At 32.4% G+C, this 21,516-nt stretch overlaps 1 protein-coding gene across 2 annotated transcripts in view; it reads right to left on the bottom strand.

Annotated features, from left to right (window-relative positions):
• Window positions 1-21,516, bottom strand: part of LOC123696404 (RING finger protein nhl-1) — a 104,225-nt gene that overhangs the window by 81,319 nt on the left and 1,390 nt on the right. For both annotated transcript variants that reach the window (XM_045642555.1, XM_045642552.1), the window contains exon 2: window positions 19,858-19,930. The gene's annotated coding sequence lies outside the window, so the exon portion shown is untranslated. The remainder of the gene's footprint in view (window positions 1-19,857; window positions 19,931-21,516) is intronic.

Below are 21,516 nucleotides of genomic sequence, written 5' to 3' on the forward strand. Positions count from 1 at the left end.
TTAATATGATATTATTAAATAGAAAAATATATCTGATTTCCTGTTCAAAATTTTATTATCCTCTCTTCATAAAATTCCGTAAGACTTCATATTCAAAATTTTAGATTTCCTAGATAACATTTTCAACAATCGGAAAGCACATAAAATGCAAACATCTTATAATTCAATAAGAGGAATAAAATTCCATCTCACAATTCAAAAGATACCTCACGAATAATCGTTGTCTGATATCATTTTATGGAGGGTCCGGGTCAAGACAATAAAATTTGAAAGGTAAGGGAAGAAACGACGGGTATAAAACTACCATTTTAGGAAAGTGTAGTTATCTAACTGTTTTACGATAAACGGTATTCCTAAATGGTATAATAACTCTATCTTGGCGCGAGTTTACCAGCTTTCTTCGAAAAGTTATGAGTTTGAATAATCAGTTTTTGCTGATTGGATAATCAGTTTCTGCTTTGTGGATTAAAAGTTTTGATAGTTTTAATGGTTACACATGAATGGGAAAAGAAGTAAGTCATCATCATCATCATCATCATCAGCCCATATACGTTCCCACTGCTGGGACACGGGCCTCCTATGAGGGTACAGGCCATAATCCACCACGCTGGCCAAGTGCGGGTTGGCGGATGACACATGTCGTCGAACTTTTTTAATTCTTCGACATGTCGGTTTCCTCACGATGTTTTCCTTCACCGTTCGAGCAGTGGTGATGTTACAACATGCGCAGATAAATTGAAAAATCAATTTATTTCCTGCGCGCTCGCCTGGCCTCGAACCACGGACTTATCGATTCGAAGTCCGAGGTCTCACCACTGAGCCACCACTGCTCTAAGTAAGAAGTAAGTATTAATTTAATATTACATGTATTATTAGATTCTTAAATTATTTTTTAGCATATTTTTGTTAATTGTGAGTGATTTTAAATTTGTAAGTTTGACTTGAGCATTTAAATAAGATTCATTCAAATAGTATTAGTGTAAGAAATATGTTGGCCATTTATTTACAGCCTTTGAAAGTTTTAATAACTTTGTTTGACTATTTTTAATAGAACATTAAAAGAAAGAACAACACTGAAAAAGGATCATGTAATTTTTTATATAAGATTTATTGTTATAAGTAACAGTTTGCAGAATTTCTGATTCTAATTCAATTTGAAGCAGTACCTAACCAAATAAACAAAATGTTACTAAGAAATTGTGCACCATTTGTCAAAGTAACTAACTTCTCAGAAACTTTAGAACATTCTAGACGTAATTCATAGAAACAGACATTAAAATATCAAGTCTAAATAATCGATCAAATAAAGTAATAAACTCACTCAAACTCAAACATTTATTTATTCAATTAGACTACTTTTAGAAGCACTTTCGAATCGTCATTACATATTTTTAACATTTACCACCGATTCTCTTCTATGTAAGTACAATAAGTAACTAAAAAAAACTTATTATTAAATTAAATGGTGTGAGACCGATTTATTATTGAATGGATATTTTTTTACAAAAAGAGATAAGAAATAAACTCCTGGGTCATCTATTTTTGCTCACAACCACCCTTTTTTTAATATGAAAGTAGGCAAACGAGCATGTGGATCGCCTGATGGTAAGCAGTTCCACAGCCCATATGCATCTACAGACGTGTCCGAATATGTGTTGCCGACTTTTTAAGGTGTATCATAAAGTAAATAACTAGGTATAAAAATATGTATCTATGTTGAAAGAACAACTGCAAAAACGACCTGTCTCATTAAATTTTATTAAATAGAAATAATACTTTGAAGAGAGCTTTGTAAAACCACAGAACAAACGTTTTATTTAAATTTTTATTTAATAAGTCTTTTCTGGTCTGGTCGTTTTTCAATTGATTATAAAACCCCGCTGTTTTATAATTGCCATGAATTATATAGGTACTATTTCTATATAAAATTATTTTAGAATGAAACATTGGAATGAAATGTAGACTTTTGCTTACAAAAAATATACCTAGTGATTTTCAGAACACAAATAAATTTAAAGAAATATTGCATTGAACAAGTCCTTCATATCACACAAAATGATTGCATAAGATAATCCATACTAATATTATAAACTAGCTTCCGCCCGCGACTCCGCGCGGATGTCGGTCTTCGCGTGGATGGTTATTTCTCCATTTTGAGTACCTCTGTCAATAACATCTTATAAATATCTATTGGACCCAATTCCCAAATACGGCTAGGCCTATAATAATACGCAACGTGTGTTCGCGGTTCTACGGAACAACGTCTATGGATAAAACTGAAAAATTAAGATTAATTTTTTTCTACGTATTTTTCCAGGATAAAAAGTATCCTATTTTACGCCCAGGATAATAAGGTATAATTATACCAAGTTTCATCGAAATCGAACCGCTAGTTTTCACGTGATGCCTTCACATACAGACAGACAGACAGACAGACAGACAGACAGACAGACAGACAGACAGACAGACAAAAATTTTTTTAATCACATATTTGGGTTTGGTATCGATCCAGTAACACCCCCTGCTATTTATTTTTTCAATATTTTCAATGTACAGAATTGACCCTTCTACAGATTTATTATATGTATAGAAGAAGATGCGAAAGTAACTCTGTCTGTCTGTCTGTTACTCAATCACGCCTAAACTACAGAACCAATTTGCATGAAATTTGGTACGGAGATATTTTGATACCCGAGAAAGGACATAGGCTACCTTTTATTGCGAAGTATGTACCACGGGCGAAGCCGGGGCGGACCACTAGTCAATTATTATAAAAAACGTTCTATCACTTTTAATTATTCTACACAAACGAATTTTAAAATCAACCTTCTTTAATAGATTTCACAAGAAGAAAAATAACCACTTTATCCTATTGTTACAGTAATGTCTGCAAACAATGATTCCATAACACATCCAGAGTCCACCTATAGACTTCATGGACATTTTATAAAGTAACGAAGCATATAAATTTCATAACTCAGCACTAAATCACGCTATAAACCGAACAATTACATTAAAACGTATTATCGCGATACAAACTCGGATTGCTAAACTTTGTATTACTTCTGCCAAGTACTTCAATAAATTCTCGCGCTCCAAAGATTTTCATAAGGAGAATTGTAAATAAATTGTGCTCCAGCTGACAGTGGCTGATATGCATATTGCATATATTGGGAATAAAATGTACATGCAAGTTACGTTGCAAGCTATTAAAGCTTCAAAGGATGGACCAATAGAATTTGGTAAAAGTTGTGGGAAATATTTCGTTTTGTATGAAGACAATATTATGAGAATAAAGGTAAATCGTGTTATGGTTAACCACATGTTAAGTTTATCTGACAGTAAAAATAGCTTATAAATAATATGCTATTAGTGACTTTATCAGCAAGTCATAAAACAGGCCATTGCATTTCGTACTTCTCTAACGTAGTCCAGAATTAATTAACATATAAAATAATAGTCAATATTACAAACAGTGGAAATAATTATTTTTGAATGTCTCCTTTTATAAATTAGTTTTAAGCAAATTAATGTAAAAAAAAGCTTTTTTTAATAAGAGAAGGTGCAGGTGAACTACCCCGCAACGTAGGAAGTTTTTATAGAAGCAAATCATCTGCTTAAACGATTCATATAATTAGTATCTAATTGAAGTGAAACTTCGTTATCGGAGTTGGAAAAAAAATAAGTGTAACATTTTTCGTTACGCGTGACATTTTTCCGTTACACGCGATCTTTTTCTTGTCCCTACCACGCGTGATTCGACGTATTTCTGTAAAGTTGCCTATAGTAGGTAAATTCTTTTTTGAAAAATAGGGTCATAAAGAAGTTTCACTTCTTACGTGTGTACTCTAGTACACGCACACCTTTTTTAAAATCCCAGACTCTTGTTGATTACAAAACAAAAAGTTATTGTATTTAACATTGTTATCCTTTTCATTACGCAGCGACGAATATCTCAACATAAGTTGACCATTTCACGATCTTAAAGAAACTTTTATCTAGTTTTACCGTATTCTTTTAAATTCATAATCCATCCTTTCCACAGCCAGCTAAAATATTACGAGAGAAAAATAAAACTGTATCGTAAAAGTAGTAGAAATAAACTGAAGTTGTATGCTTGACTCGGAATTTGGTTTACGGCACCATTACTCGTTATTGCAGGACCTTTCTAGTGTCTAGAAACATTTTGTACGGGAGGTATTGTTAACGTTTATTTCAAGTAAAGATATCGTTATTTATATTTACTAATATAACCTCCTCCTTTTTTTGAAGTCGGTTAAAAATGTATAAAATTATTAATTTCTAGATTTCCGCCCGCGGCTTCGCCCGCGTTTTCTAAGAAAAACCCGCATAGTTCCCGTTCCCGTAAGATTTCCAGGATAAAACCTATCATAATCCAAGTTACCCTCTATATGTGTGCTAAATTTCATTGTAATAGGTTCAGTAGTATTTGCGTGAAAAAGTAACAGACACACAAACACATCCAAACAAACTTTCGCATTTATAATATTAGTAATTTAGTAGGATATAGGATCAATAAAATAAATAAATAAATAAGAGTTGTTCTTTTTAAGAAGAATCAAAACTTGTGGGTTTCGTGTAGAATATTTTTTGCTATTTTTAGCAATTAGCACCTGTTATTACAAACTGAAAATGCAGCCTTTGGGGAAATCGAAATACTTTCTACAATAAAGTTTGTTGGACCCTTTAAGTTACTACACAAAATACATAATCTTTGTAATCGGCAATCGCACTTTCCATACCTTATTTTAACAAACTACACACGTCTTATTACATTACCCTCATTCTTTCATCTTCCTCAAGATATCTTCAAATCCTCACGGGAACCATTATCCCCTAGACCACATATTTCGACACCTTAACACACCTTGTTCATATTTTCGGCTTATTCAACCTTAACTAGATCCTGTGATATTTTTACACAGTGACGTCATAGTGGGACGGACTAAATGCCCAATTGTAAAGGCCCCGAAGAGAGGCCCCAAGAGACAGTTGAAACAATACATAATACCTGACCGTATCAGATCGTATAATGTTGAAAAATGACGTGAAATCTTCATTCGTACACAAGGGAAATCTGTCCCTTTACTTTGAAATAAAAAGGTGCTTGTTTTCCATAAATTTATGTGAGCAATAAATCATACAAATACCATGGTCAAAGAATACTATATATTCAAATTGTGAAAAAGGTGGTGTTGTAAACATTTTAGATTATTATTATCAACTATACTCGAAAAACAAGGTTTGAATCGCACAGAACCAAAAAAAGATTGCCTTTTAAAATGTATTGTATTTCCACACATCGAGTTATTCTGATTAGAACTTTAAAAATTAATAATTAATATGACAATAATAATTTAAAATTAATAATCAATATCCTTCTCTTTTCAAATACATCAACTTAAACCACTATCTAACAATGTCTACACATTTATACATATAACAAGGGCTTCAACGCCTGAAGCGTCAATCCATCCCTGTTAGCCTATGACGGTGCCGGCGCAAATTTTTTGTCCATCATAACCTTAGTCGTAAACCCCTCGAGCGTATATTTTGTCGCGTGAACATGAAGGCTATAATATATATAAAGACTTCACTTTTTATGTAAGGGAACTGTTATTCTAATGCCGCTAGACGAGGTGTATATTTTTCACTATGTTCACGGAAGAATTTTGGCATAATGCGCCGTTTTGGCAGGTGTGATCCATTTTAAAAACTGGCTTTGTTATGGTAATCTGTATGAGTATATAGAGGGGATATATAAATAGCAAATATATGTTGCTTATCACGGAAATTTTTGTTAAATGAAACTATTCCTTTTTCTTTATATATTATATTGCCTACGGGTCACATATTATATACCTACGGGGCACATCACTGAGAAAATGAGAAGTTTCTTGTCGAAAAGTCAATATTTAAGCTCTACGATTCGAAAATGAAAAATGAAAAATACTCATAACGTTACAAAGAAAAATACAGAAATCTAAAAAGAGCTTGAAGCAAAGGATACATATTTATATATTTATTTATAGAGCCCTCATAAATACATATAAAAAACTCAAAATAAATTCCTGCCACGTTTATTTTTTCCTTTTTTCTGAGAGTAGAAGAGTAGTGATCAGGCGCGGTCCCAGCCTGACATTTTGGGGGGGGACACGCAGCTGGAAAGGTATGGAATCCCCCCCCCCCAACCGTACTCGCCAAATATCGTATTCAAGTGAAGAAGAAGTGATAAGCAAAAACTTGAGAAAATCGTACTCGATAAAATAGAAAAAAATCCTTATACTGTACAATATATTATAAAAAAACCGGCCAAGTGCGAGTCGGAAGCCGTTAGCTGCAAATTTTCGCAAATTTCAACATTTGCAAGGGATTAAAAACAGTTTTAAACAGAACTTTAGATGTGCGAGTGACTCCGATTTGCACCAGTTTTTTATATATTGTATAGTATAAGAATTTTTTTCTATTTTATCGAGTACGGTTTTGGGGGGGGGGTCATGTCCCCCGTGACCACCCCCCTGGGACCGCGCCTGGTAGTGATTGCGAGCGTTAACAAGTTTGTTGAAAATATACTCGTTTGACTAAAATATCAGTTATAAAAGTTAGATTAGTATAAACTGGTTTGGGAGTACAACTAAATTTGCAACTAAACTTGGCTCAATATTTAATCAAACATGTATACCACTAAAGTCAGCCTATTCTGAAATATTAACGGTTTTTATTTAGACATTGATCTTTGCACGAGTTGTTTTGGATATTTTTAAAAGATAACCTGATCATTTTTAACCGACTCCAAAGAAGGAGGAGGGTCGCAATTCACCCGGTATATTCTTTTTTAAACGTAGAATCTACGCTCGTCGATCGTATTGTAATGTTATTTTGAATCGCTTAATAAATGCGATTTATTATTGAAATGATTATTTCGTCGCTTCGAACATGTTACATTTCTTGGCAATATTACCGGTGCAGTCAAATATTGTATTGACAATAATAACGGTGCATAGAAAAATAAGAAGTTATAAGTGCAAGTAACACTACGTATAAAAATCACAACATTTGTACGGCTTTCGTGCATTAAAGTCAAGTCCAATAAGCCAAAAGGAACAGTTTTACAAATAGGTAAAGAAATACACAAGAAGATAATATTATCTAGGATATAAAAATAACCAATTTAGAACTCTAATAAAAAGGTGTAAGCAAAAAGTCCCTTGACTAGCAGAATAAACCCACATTTGAATATACGAGTGACAATAAACCTCATACCATAATAGGACCAAATGCATTGTACCATAAAATTCTACTCGGGGGCAGAAAATTTCATAAGCATAATAAAATAATCCTTTCCTGCCTTCAAAGGCTTCTCATTTATGCGATATACCCGAAAATAATATCAAAGGCTAACCGAACATTCTAGCGCGTTTACAGAAACGTATTTTACTAACACGGCGAAATTCGGGACGATTTCTTTGAAGATTTTATTGTCCCTCAAGATATTGGTTGCCATGGTAACGGAATATTGTAAAGTGACTCATTTTGATGCTTTGTTGTGATAAAATAATGACTTCTTGCCGTAATTTTAATGTTATTTTTCAACAGTTACTTACGACGATAATATAGCCTTGTTGATCGCAATGTCATACAGTTATTCACATGTATAAAAAGGGCGTGTGTGCCGAGCACACGTGACAGAAGTGAAACTTCTTTAGCAAGATTAAAAAATACCAAAATCGTCGCCTTACTCCATGACGTGACGGTATTGTCATGACGCGACCTTGAAATTTTACTTTCAACGCGGCTAAAGAAGTTTCACTTAAAAGTATATAACTATATGTACCTATTATAGATTCTATGAAATAGTAATAAGTTTAGTCCTTTTCGGCAAAGCTCTCTCAATAATATAAATAAGAACACTTTTTATGATCCTGTATTTGATCAAAATGTCGAAAATAAAACCCTTGTTATTATCCTAAGACCCATATTTCTATCCGTATGAATAACTATTTCGAAATTGCAAGTTTATTATTATCTTTGTTCATTGAAGTGTTGCCCTTTTTGTCATTATAAAGGATCGTTTTTCTAATGGTATAAATAAATTCATAGTACTATTATCTCAATGTATAAATTAAATGTTTAATTTATTCTTAATTTCAGCCTCTTAGAGAATTTAAAGTGGCAGCAGTGAGAAGTAAAAGTAAAATGAAAATTTTCATATTGTCTTTTTCGGTTGTGCCTGTAAGGATGTTTCATATTCTTTCACGTAAAAACTACAGGTCGGATTTGGATAAAACTTTACAGGAATGTAGCTTCACCAGAATAACACAAGATCAAAAGAAATACTTAATTTTGCACGGGTTTGTATTCTGGTGAAACCGTGCGGCACAGCTAGCAGTCAATATTTACTTAAACATTGCTTCATATGTTTTATTATTTTGCAAACTTTAGAGTGTGAACCACACATAATTAATGACTTACGAATTAACAGTTCAATATAATTCAGTAACAAACTGAGATCGGTCACGTATTGAAAGGACATGAATGAAACAGTGACTGAATATTTAATTGATATGAGGTTTAGTGATTTATAATGTACAATCGGGTAGACAAGCAGTAAATAATATTTATCAAATAATTATTGGAGGAGATATTATTAAACGTACGGTTGATAGTATTAAAAACGACATGCTGTTCCTGTCATCAAATTATTATTAACATACCTATTTAGTAATCTATGGTATTAATAACATTTTTTTACGCTTATGTAGCAGTTAGTAATCATCTCAAAAATATTTCATTTATTAATTCTCCAAGTTAAGTCATTAAAATATTTTCTATTAATTACAAATTAGCAAGAGAAGATTAATAAGCATCGTAACATATACCTAGGCTTATTTAGGCATCTATACATATAATAAATCTGTAGAAGGGTCAATTCTGTACATTGAAAATATTGAAAAAATAAATACCAGGGGGTGTTACTGGATCGATACCAAACCCAAATATGAGTTTAAAAAAATTTTTGTCTGTCTGTCTGTCTGTCTGTATGTTCAGGCATCACGTGAAAACTAACGTTTCGATTTCGATGAAACTTGGTATAATTATACCTTATTATCCTGGGCGTAAAATAGGATACCTTTTATCCTGAAAATATACGTAGAAAAAAATTAATCTTAATTTTTCAGTTTTATCCATAGACGTTGTTCTGTAGAACCGCAAACACACGTTGCGTATTATTATAGGCCTAGCCGTATTTGGGTCCAATAGATATTTATAAGATATCATTGTCAGAGTTACTCAAAATGGAGAAATAAACCATCCACGCGAAGACCGACATCCGCGCGGACGGAGTCGCGGGCGGAAGCTAGTACATAATATTATTATCAAATTAACTTGTGAGTTCATGAAAAACAATAGCAGATGAACTACCGAACTAAGTGGAAGTAATACAAGTAAAACACAATGCATCACACCTAATTCCCTGATCCCTATCATGTTATTTATAAAAGTTTAATAAATAGCATTTTCTCAACGACTGTACTAAATCTATATATCATTGATAGGCCATTGTACTATTCGGCCTCTGCACTGGTCTGAATTGTTGGAGCAAAATTAAATTAATTTATCTACAATTGGCTTAGTCCGACTAGTCAATACAAGGTGTTCGTATTATTCATGTTACATATTATCAAATATTTAGATTGTTTTATTATTATAAATATAACATGTAAATAAGAACTATTTATTTTATTTGTTGTCGCTTTCATTACTTACTACTTTTATGTAGTAATAAGCATTAGTTACATTTTATAAGAACACAGTTTTTAAACTGTATCAGTTCTACTTTTATAGATAAGGACACAGAAACGAGTTTTTTTTTTCATTAAATTGGTGGAATATATTATTTACCAGTAGTAAAGAGTTTTTTTTTGCCTACTGTTCCTGGACAAGTTATTTTGAATAAAAGCTAAAGTTACAAGCGAGCATAATATTAGGTTTTTTATGAGTGTTTCGGAATGTGTTTCAGGAACATTGAAGTTTCACGAATTTTTGCAAGTGGCCACTTAGACGCAAGAGCTTGCCAACTTCGTTCCGAAATGAAAAATGTTTAATGGATTTTATATTAAAATAAGTCTACCCAATTTCAAAAAATAACATATTTATTTTCCCACCTTTTTATGCAATGACATTTTTGTGTACTTTCAAATTACGAAGCAATTAATAACAATAAAAATCTATACGCAAAAATTAAATAACATAGGATTTTCTGTACTAGACTCGCAAAAAATCTCAAGTAGCCAAATTATTAATTTCGCAACTTCCAAACAAACTTTGTAGAAGCGTTTACTTTTAACAACATAATTATAAGTTAACGCCTTATCTTCTTATACTTATATAAAATTCCCCTGTCACAATGTTAGTTACCATACTCCTCCAAAACGGCTGGACCGATTCTCATGAAATTTTGTGTGCATATCGGGTAGGTCTGAGAATCGGCTAACATCTATTATTCATACCCCTAAATGATGATGATTGAAGAGTTAGGCAGAACAACGTTTGCCGGGACAGCTAGTAACTGTGTAAAAACATCTCAATCAGAAGTTTAACTGAACGAATATTACTTAAAAAAAACTCACAAAGCTATACGTTCAAATATAAAACCATCTCACGTATAAAATATCGTTGTGTTGTTAAATAACGAGCTTCCGCACCGCTTTTTCAAAGCTTTAAGGGGTCAAAAAAAATTTCAAACACTATTCATAGAACATATTATTGTTCCCTAAAACTAACAGAGATAGTGGAATAAAATATAGTCTAGAATACATAATATGTTATGTTGCTCCAAATATTTACTTTTGGAGAGAATTTCAGATTAATTAATCTTTGGTCGAAGCATACAAGGCTGTCGACAAAAGACTTAGCCTATCCCTGGTTGTTCTAATCTAAAAAAGTAAGTGCATTTTATTTTTAAATGCTGCATTTCAATTTTTAACTACAAAGTCAATCTTAGTTGACACTGACCACAGTAAAAATTTAAAAAATATTAGTTAGAGAGTCCTTGGATTAGATTATATTATAAAAATAAAGAGTGATCACTCATAAACAAATTTATGGAAAACCTATTTTGTCTTCACCAAATCAGAACCAAATAATAATTAATAAACATTATTAATTAACATCTAAACAAAGTCAATTCTTACGGCCATATAAAGTACATCAACGCCAAATTCTCTAATTAATGAACAAAGGTTTATTGCTACGGTTGTGGCAGAAGTCTAAACTACACATAGTCACAAAAAGTCAAACATAATGCTCGCAGCATTCATAATAATCTCCCCATGAGATTGCGCTCAATATAATGCCTTTGCTAACGACATCACATAATTTACTGACAAGAAGACATTACACGGAATATGGAGTAGGCTTTATGATCCAAGACAGTTGAATTCTTTATACGGCTTTTGATGGCGTTTGTGAAATTTTAAATGTGTTTCATAGTGTAGAAAAACGTGTGCTGTAAAAACGTGTTGTTATCACTTACATTTCATTAATGTAATGTAAGTTATATATAATTTATATATAATTTGTTATAAATAAGTATATATTTTATATTTATAAATAAGTTATATATAATTTAGATGCTCGGTAGATGAAAGAAAAGGGATAAAGTCTAGTTCTGATAGCGCAAATGGAAAAGTGCATAAAAAATTATAAAATAAGAATTAGCGAAATATTTATACACCTGGTGACTGGTACATCTCAGTCATTTTCATCATACTATAACTATATGACATTTTAGATTTGTATGGAGTGCTAATTTTTGTGCTTTAATTCCTCTTTCCTTCTTTCTATTTGCAAAAATATATTCTCACTTCAAACATTTTGAAGCAAAGAACTACGCTAAACATCATTAAACTCAGAAATAGACTCATCAAATGCTATGAAACTCTAAAGCATAATTAAGCTAAATTTGACTTTAATTCATCGTTATACAACTCAATAATTAAACTGACGTTTGACCTTTAATAACAGAAAAGCTACGTATAGAAAAATGTGCAAGTTAGCTAATTAGATTTGAAAATAGTCCACACTGACCTTTGTACTGAGTTAAAAACATTTACTATTAAGGGAATAAAAGTGCCGTCAAATTAGTCTGAACAAAAACTTCGCTTCCGAAGCTCATTCTAGATTTATATTAAATTTCTCGCGAGACAAAAGTCTTTAGAACAACCGCCGAACACATGCCAAGACGTTAGCGTGCTTGGAATCAAGAAGTTCATTATTTCGCTGGAAATAAATTTGTTGTACAAGCCGACGTGGTTAAACAAATACCAAAATGTGTTATTAATTAGTATCTATAATAGAGGTAAGAGAAGCTTAACTAATTAAAAAAATTATAGAATTCTCGAGTTTTTGAAACCAAACTCCAAAGAAACGGCTTTGCCGATTGTTGAGCAACATTTTCTGTATATTCGGTAATCGTATTGCACCTATTTCCAAAAGCTTTTTACATTGAGAGGTTCATAACGTAATAATTTCAGATGATAACTCACTTTATCCTGAACAAATTATTATTGAAATCACTACGAATATTGGGCATATATTTAATCAAATTACAAACCACGCTGTTACATCAAATAGGCCAATTCACAAGCAGTGTTTGTTACACTACGTCAGTTACTGTAACGCAGTTTCAATGACTTTAGAGATGGGTAGTGGCAGTGTGGACTACGAGCTTTGTAAACTATTGAAACGGTGAATATGGCTTATGTCATTAGGCGGATTCATAGCGAGCAGCCTCGCGAAGCATTTTCCGTTAGTTCAGATAGTGCCGCAGATTTGGTAGTTTTTATATGAATGAATGAATGAATGAATGAATGAAATACGTTTATTATGGATACATAAAAGATACAAATAAAATAAAACAAAAAACTTAAATCTAACTTAATTGTTAACATCAAAATTACGAAATATACAACATGAATTATTATAGATCTTTAGAATTATATCGTCTATAATTTTAATGTTTACATATTTTTTCATAAAAACGCCTTAATTTTTCATGCAAGTGTAGCCGCGAGCTAATTCATGTTATTAGTTACGTTGGTAGTTACGCATAATAAAAGTGTATTGATTATTCAATACTAAATTCTTATTAAGCTCTAATCTTACTAGAACAATATAACAATAACAAAACAGTAAATAAAAACTTCTTATATTTCAAATATCGTATAATAAAAGTTTTGTTTTTAGTATTTATTTTCACAGTATTGTAAGTTAAGCAAAGCTTTAACAGCTGCCAAATATAAGAATAATTTCTGTCCAACTTTTCCTAAATCCATGGTAATTCTACGCAGTAATAAAGTTAACTCAAGCGTAGTTACTTGTAAGTTAAACACGTATCAAAGTTACTTAGATAGCCTACACTTAGTTATTTCTTTGTTTAGACTTTGTTTGTTGTGACTTGTAAATATTATATACATTGTATTTATTGAATATGCTATTGTTTTGATTATTCTAACAAATAAAATGTGAATGTATATTTTGTTTGTTTCTCTTTCTTTTACCTCGCAACTTTTTTTGGTACATTTTTAAGCTATTGCATAGCTTCTATCGCGGGCCTTGAGCGCGGGAACCGAATCGAGAAATTCCGTAACGAAAAAACCTCACGCTCCCCACTCCGACGGGCGGAGGTGTGGCTTGAAGGCATAGCATGGAATAGCTTTACCGCGGCAGTTCCCAAGTGCCACACGTATATTTTTGGACATGTTGCAATGCTGCCACAGAATACATAATAGTAGCTAAACGCTAATGCTGCATTCTTCAGTCTTCGCTTCAATATGAGTGAAAGTCACGCTGATCGCACGTGTTTAAGAACTGAATAGCAAATTGTATCCAGTTAGGCTGGTTCACACAGAGCGAGCAGCCACGCGAAGCTAATGCTGTGCAAGGCAGCTCGGTCTATACGGAAATATCTATGTGATAGTCTATAATATTGCAACGAATTACAAGGATCATCCAAAAGTCTAATCATCTTTGTCATTCTGAAGAAGTGATTGTACCTTAGTATATTCTATTATATAAAAACAAGTCGGGTTTTCCTTCCTGACTCCAGAATGCACGAGTTTGTTGGAAAGGTCTCGGGCTCCGTGAGGTTTTTAGCAAAGAAAAGGTGTCTCTGGTGGCGAAACGGAGTTCGCCCGGTTTGCTAGTTATAGATAAAAATAAATTTACATATTATTTTGCTCTCCTTTATCTCAATTTGCAGAATATTAGATACCTATTATACTCTCACTTCGCCAAAAAGAGATCGTAATATATTAATCGCATTAACCATACTTAAAACTTAACAAACAAAGCAGGATTTAATTAAACGAAATTCTTCAACTCGCATCGAATCTATTAAATATTCAGTAAATCCAAGAAACTTTTATTCCGGTGATTCTGAAGAAGTTTGGAACTTCATTACTGATTTAATATCGGGTTTTTATCTGGTTCGTGGTAGACGTTAGTACCGACGCTAGAGAACTTTCGAGAAACGAAAAGAAACTTATTCCGTCCGGTCAAGAATACAATACATGCAATTTGGATATTGATTATTTAATTCCGATATGCAATATGTGAAATGAACTAATCAATACATTTGAATATTGAGACAGTGCTGTAGATATTTTAATTTATTTCCTTACTGTACTTTTCTGTACGAACGTAGACATAAAGAATCTAAAATAAAAAAAAAACTTTTTAAATGCAGCTTGAATATTAAGATAGCAATTTTATTGCGAAAATCCAATTTATGAATTGTAGTTGCTTTTTTTATACCAATTTATATCGTATACAAAAATAACATTTTGAAATGTATCGTATTTTCCCCACGAATTCCTTTCAATTTATTTATCCACTAGCTTCCGCCCGCGACTCCGTCCGCGCGGAAAAATTAAGAAAAATTTAGATTTACTTTTGTTCTACGTATTTTTCCGGGATAAAAAGTATCCTATTTTATGCCCAGGATAATAAGGTATAATTATACCAAGTTTCATCGAAATCGAACCGTTAGTTTTCACGTGATGCCTGAACATACAGACAGACAGACAGACAGACAAAAAATTTTTTAATCACATATTTGGGCTTGGTATCGATCCAGTAACACCCCCTGCTATTTATTTTTTCAATATTTAATGTACAGAATTGACCCTTCTACAGATTTATTATATGTATATATAGATTGAAACACAATTGACGTAAAATATATTTATTATTTACTCTAATTACACAATTTACAACAACACACTTTTACAACAGGTTTTAAATTTATATCTTTCACAACAACAAAATATCTAAAAAATGCGAAAGAATACTTGTATAACAAGTGTATAACTATCTTGCATACGAACACTCAAACAAAAATAAAAGTGTCTAAAATTAGCCGTCCTATTGACTCACATGCATTTGGCACGTGCGCCTTCCGCACCTGTGACATTTACAAGCTGTTGATATCATGTTTTGTTCGAATGTGAGGGATAATCGATGACCTTATAGTATTATATCTAGGAAGCACAGACATATTATATTAAGTAGACAACGCAAGTACCGCGATCTGTATGAAAACCAAGCGTGTCATATTTTTTGTACTGACCTTGACGCGTTATGACGTCACGAGCGCTTTTTAGTGATGGAAATTTCATTTTAAGCTAAATCGATTAGGGACGCCACTCGCGCGGCGATTCTAGTATAGGAGTACGATGATAGACTTTTCAATGAGAGGTTGTGTGCACGAGCGCAAAAACGAATTGGAGGAAATTTGGGTGCTGATCTTCGCGTGATCTTCATAAATTCTCTATATTTTCAAGTAAGTTTACCTACGCTATTATAATTCGTACACTAATATTAAAACACCTTACGTATTCCGTGGTTTTCCTTGTTAGTGGGTAGTTCACAAACCAGATCTATGTCTAAGAGGTAGTCAAATAAATGAATCGTAATCGATTACAAAATCGATTCAAGACTAGAATTTATTAAATATTATAATATTATAATTAGATAATATTTCCCATATTATTTATTATAAGTAGGTACTTATCTTTTTTGTTGTAGAATATGGACGAGTCTAACTCAAACAAAAAGAACAATTTTTAGAAACTAAACGAAAAGTTCGATGTTCGTGTTCGATTACAAAATCGATTAGAATCGAGAACTGTTGCATCGAATGAACATCACTAAACACAAAATTGGACAGAAAAATGAGAACAGAAAAATGAGAAGACGCTATTCATTGCATATTATCATACGACGCCATCTTTACCGTGCCAAGTAAAAGCCGCAATGTATTCCGAATCATTCCGTATGATTTCGTATCCATGTTTGTCACGATCGTTTTCCACAAATATTCTTTAATTGATTTTAAAATAAATAGTGCATATTCTGATTAGAAAATTACTTACCGGTGGAAGGAAACATCTCCGACAACTCGGCCACTCATAACTGTGGAGTTTCTACAGTTTATTACTGCGCTATTCGGCATTTTACTCTATTCCGTTTCACGTCTTTCCTTGGCGAACTGCAAGCGCGGACTGAGTGTAGGTAAGCGTCAAGCAAGCGTTTTATGCTTAGTTTGGACACGGGAAGTACATACACTCGCGTAGTCTATCTTAATGTATGTCTGTGCTAGGAAGGGATATTTAACTTACATTTATAGCCTAATAGCTTTTCGCCCGCGTCTTCGCCCGCGTTTTCAAAGTAAAACCCGCATAGTTCCCGTTCCCGTGGGATTTCCGGGATAAAACCTATCCTATGTGTTAATCCAAGTTACCCTCTATATGTGTGCTAAATTTCATTATAATCAGTTCAGTAGTTTATGCGTGAAAACTATACATACATACAAACCTTTCCACTTTATAATATTAGTATAGATAGTACCTAATCAGGGGTCACGATCAAACAGAGCATATAATATCCAACTGTGAAAGAATCTTTTAAATCCATCTAGTCCCTAGTTCTAGAGATTAGCGCGATCAAACTAACTAACAAAGAAACAATTATTTATCTATATATTTTAAGAGTATATTATATGTTATTGCACGCCTCGTAAGCGAAGCGTTGAGGTGGGTACTACTGTCACTTCGCGCAAAACATCTGATTTTTCAAACTTAAAATGTCTTTATGTATCATACATTGCACTTGTAAGATAATACATACACACACATATTAAGAAAAAACACTATTTTTAACATTCATTATATTTTTGATGTCATTTTTGTTATTTAAACTAGTTAAAAAACAGTTTAAAAAAGTTCTGTCTTGGACGTCCGTGTGTCTGTATGTGCGGAGGATTTTCTTGTTAACACGATAGCGACCGAAATACTTTACTAATCGAGTCTTTTTTTTTCTCTTACGCTTGAGTATGCTCAGGAATAGAACCCTTTCATTTTTCAGGGTCTGATTCGATGTGGTTTAATTGTTATTAAATAAACAAAAAAAAAATATCGACTGTTCTCCATAATTTTAGTATATCTATATATTATATTCTTTATTTTTTTTTTTTTATATTTATAGTGTACTCAAAATTCACCATTATAAACTCGATTCTTTATACTATAAGCCAAGGTTTAAAAAAATAAGTTGGTAGTCAGTCCCTTAAACCTGCGCAGTTTCACATCTAGGTGGGGCCACAAGAAAAATAACTGCTTTAAAATGATTACGGTACCGCTTTCTTTACTTTTCCAACTATTTTATTTTATTTCTTTTTTATATTTATAGTGTACTCTTTATAAATAATCAATTTTATTGTAAAGGATAAAATTATGAGGCGTGCACTTTTGGATTTTCCAAACTATTTTAGAAATATATTAATATAGGTTAAGATGAATTACACGTTTTATTTTTTAATTAAATCGGTATTCCGATCTTAGAAATGTCCGGTAACAAGAAATACTAGCAGAAGATTTACGGTTTAGATCTTGCCTAGATGAATTACGGCTTTGGGACACGGTTGCTTTCCAATACAATTTATAGATATTTATAACTAAGTACTAACATTGCAAAGAGTTACAGTTTGTGAATGATGACATTGTAGATATAGCTGGGAAGGACTGGGTTTCCTGCGGCAAAGACCGGCACAAGTGGAGGAAGATGGAGGAGGCCTTCATCCAATGTGGTATCCATCACAACAAATAATATGTACTTAATTAATAATGAATCTCACATTTGGAGATAATCTCTGAATTTACTGAACGAATTTTAATGATTATTTAACAGATATAAAGCCACGTTATCCATGAGTATCATAAGTTATATTAGGTTTGCTTAATTCCCGGTACAATCCAAGTAGAGCCGGACGAGTGGCTAGTGTTTGTAATAGTGTAACCAATTAGAATATTCGTTAAGCCACAAATATTTAGTCGTATTTAAATACCAATAATTTGAAATTCAGACTGTTTTAAACTAATTTATATGCGGTTTAACCAATTTATTATTTACACGATATATACCGTGACCTGCCACTGTAAATATTCGTCAGTATAACGGTGCATTTACATCAAACGAACATAGAGCTAAAGCAAGAGCATTCATTAATCTTTTAGTGTAAATGAAAACTCGTATCCAGTGTTGTTCAGTATTAGAACATTGCATAGAATCTATTCGAACGCATAAAGAACAACGAAAGAATGCTCTACGCCTGTTTAAACTAAAATAATTTGACATAGTGGGGTTTGAATGAGCATTCGCTCGTTTGATTATATGAAATGAAATGTTCCAAATTATAACTTTTCCATACAATAATAAAGAAAAGCGTTATAAAATGAATGCAGTAAGTTTTTCTTTTCCAAGTAACACCGTTGCGCAAATTTAAAACTGCAATTTAACAGATAATTACCGTTGCTTTTCCATTTGTAGTTAAAACGTAGATAATTTATGCATTAAATATAAACCGTTAAACTCATTATGATACGTGTTGTAATTAACGAGTTTCATTCATTTCAATGTTTCTTTAATATGTGTATCTCTACTAATATTTGAGTTTGTTTGTTTGAACGCGCTAATCTGTGAAACTACTGGTCCGATTGGAAAAATTATTTCGGTGTTAGATAGCCCATTTATCAAGAAAGGCTATATGTTGTCTCGCTAAGACCAACAGGAGCGGAGCACAGCGGGTAAAACCGCGGAGCACAGCTAGTTAATATTAAAAGCGTATTTATTTTAAATTCTTAAACGAGACAACACTAATTGCACTGCGGAATGAGCAAGATTATTTGAAATTTGGATTTCATATTGTTTGTTCAAATATCTTAAAATAATCAGTACATTTTTAACAACTTAAAAAAGCGAAGAGAGCAGTGGTGGCTCACTGGTGAGACCTCGGACTTCGAATCGATAAGTCCGTGGTTCGAGATCAGGCGAGCGCGCAGGAAATAAATTGATTTTTCAATTTATCTGCGCATGTTGTAACATCACCACTGCTCGAACGGTGAAGGAAAACATCGTGAGGAAACCGACATGTCGAAGAATTAAAAAAAGTTCGACGACATGTGTCATCCGCCAACCCGCACTTGGCCAGCGTGGTGGATTATGGCCTGTACCCTCATAGGAGGCCCGTGTCCCAGCAGTGGGAACGTATATGGGCTGATGATGATGATGATGATGAAAAAAGCGAAGACGTTCGCAATTCGACTGTGTTTTTGTGTTCTTTCTTACCACAGAAATTTTTCAAGCAATTTTGTTATTTGAAAGATAGTGCCTACCATGTGGTCCCATTAAAATTTGGTTTAGTTCTGACAAATTGAAGGTTGGCTTGGTTTTTAGTTTTTTTTTTTTTTTTATAATTATAATATAAAATTTACTTACCTCTATCAAAAATACGCCATTTTGTAGAAATGCACGATCTTTCACTATCACTTTATCAAGGCGGCCCGCGCACCTAAAAATGACAAATTTTATTGCTATTAAAGTGCATTATATAAATAGGCTATCAATTATTATTTATTTTAAATCATAATTTCTACTATAAGGTTCACTCAAAATGACCAATAGATATCTCATAAATAATTGTGGTTGAGTAGTTATAGTGATTGATTAGGTATTTCGATATCTCCCTATTACATACGAATTAATATAAATTACTTATGAGTTATGACAATATAATAGAGAGACAAAATACGAATACGTTACGCATACCTACCATTTCGTTATTTAATATTTAGTTTAAATAAAAAATAATAATAAATAAATCTACATAAATTAACTGGAATAAATATAAATAAATGATCTTCCTTTCTTTTTTCTTTAAATATACATAGTTACTTCAAATCTTTCGTATTCATAATTTTGGTTTAATCGATTTTTACAAGTATGTACCTTATATTAAATCATCTAGAATCTCGTTGTTCAACATAAAAGATCACATCTTTTAAAACAAATCATTTAACAGACAAAAATCATCTTAAAATGTCAAAGGTCAACTTCGGATGAAAAATCTCGAAGACCTCAGGGAGGAAATATCTCCTCAATTATGTGTCAAAGTTATTGCTAACTAATTAACGTCTTGGGACAAGACTACCCTTTCTTAATGAACTTATGGCGTAATTTATTACAAGGACTACCGTCCCTTACAAGGTGAAGACCAAGAATTAAATGAATTAGGAGCTATTGACGTATGTAAGGACAAAGGATAAGGTGCGAAAGGAAGAGTTTATTTCATGTTACATGTGTGCTTTTAAACTAATGATTTTTTTGCTGACTGTACTAAACTATATTGAAAGCGATAGGAAAATGGACATATCGAACATGTTTTGATGAATTATATAACGAAGATACAAATATTATGTCAGTATGTTTGTTTGTGTGTACTAAAAGACACGTTAAAACATTTTTTTTGTTTTTCGAGGGTGGTCATAAATGATATTATAATAATTATGCTGTTATTAGTTACATATAATATGATTTTATATAAAAGTGTTGAACGGTTATCAGTTCAATATTTATTTTAGTTAATAATGGAAACAGATCGACTTCATTCATCCAAGATTTATTTCAAATTACATCGCCTCAGATTTTCCCTTACCGCGATTCTTCACGTCGTTGTAATACATAAATTTAGACCTATAACTTTATAAATCACTCAAAATTAAAGATATTAAACAGCTAATGCAATTAGAAACCACCTCAATTATAAAACACAATTTCATGGATTCGAAAATGTTCTATGACATTCGAATACACACACACACACATTCACACGAATACAAATATTGACATTCGTACATACACACATCCACATCAATCATCATCATCATCCTACATGAATGCAGCTGTCACACACGTACATATTTAGCACATCTCTATCATAATAATTATAAATATGATTCCATGTTTCCCTTGTTCACGGTATAAACAGGTAAACGGCTGGACAGATTTCGGTGATTCTTTCTTTGTTATGTTCATTATTATCATAGGAAGAATATTATGAAAGAAAATTGGCGCCAAAATTAATAAATGTTGAGAAAA

The sequence above is a fragment of the Colias croceus genome, chromosome 12 (assembly GCF_905220415.1).
Source record: "Colias croceus chromosome 12, ilColCroc2.1".
In the NCBI taxonomy this organism is placed as follows: Eukaryota; Metazoa; Arthropoda; class Insecta; order Lepidoptera; family Pieridae; genus Colias; species Colias croceus.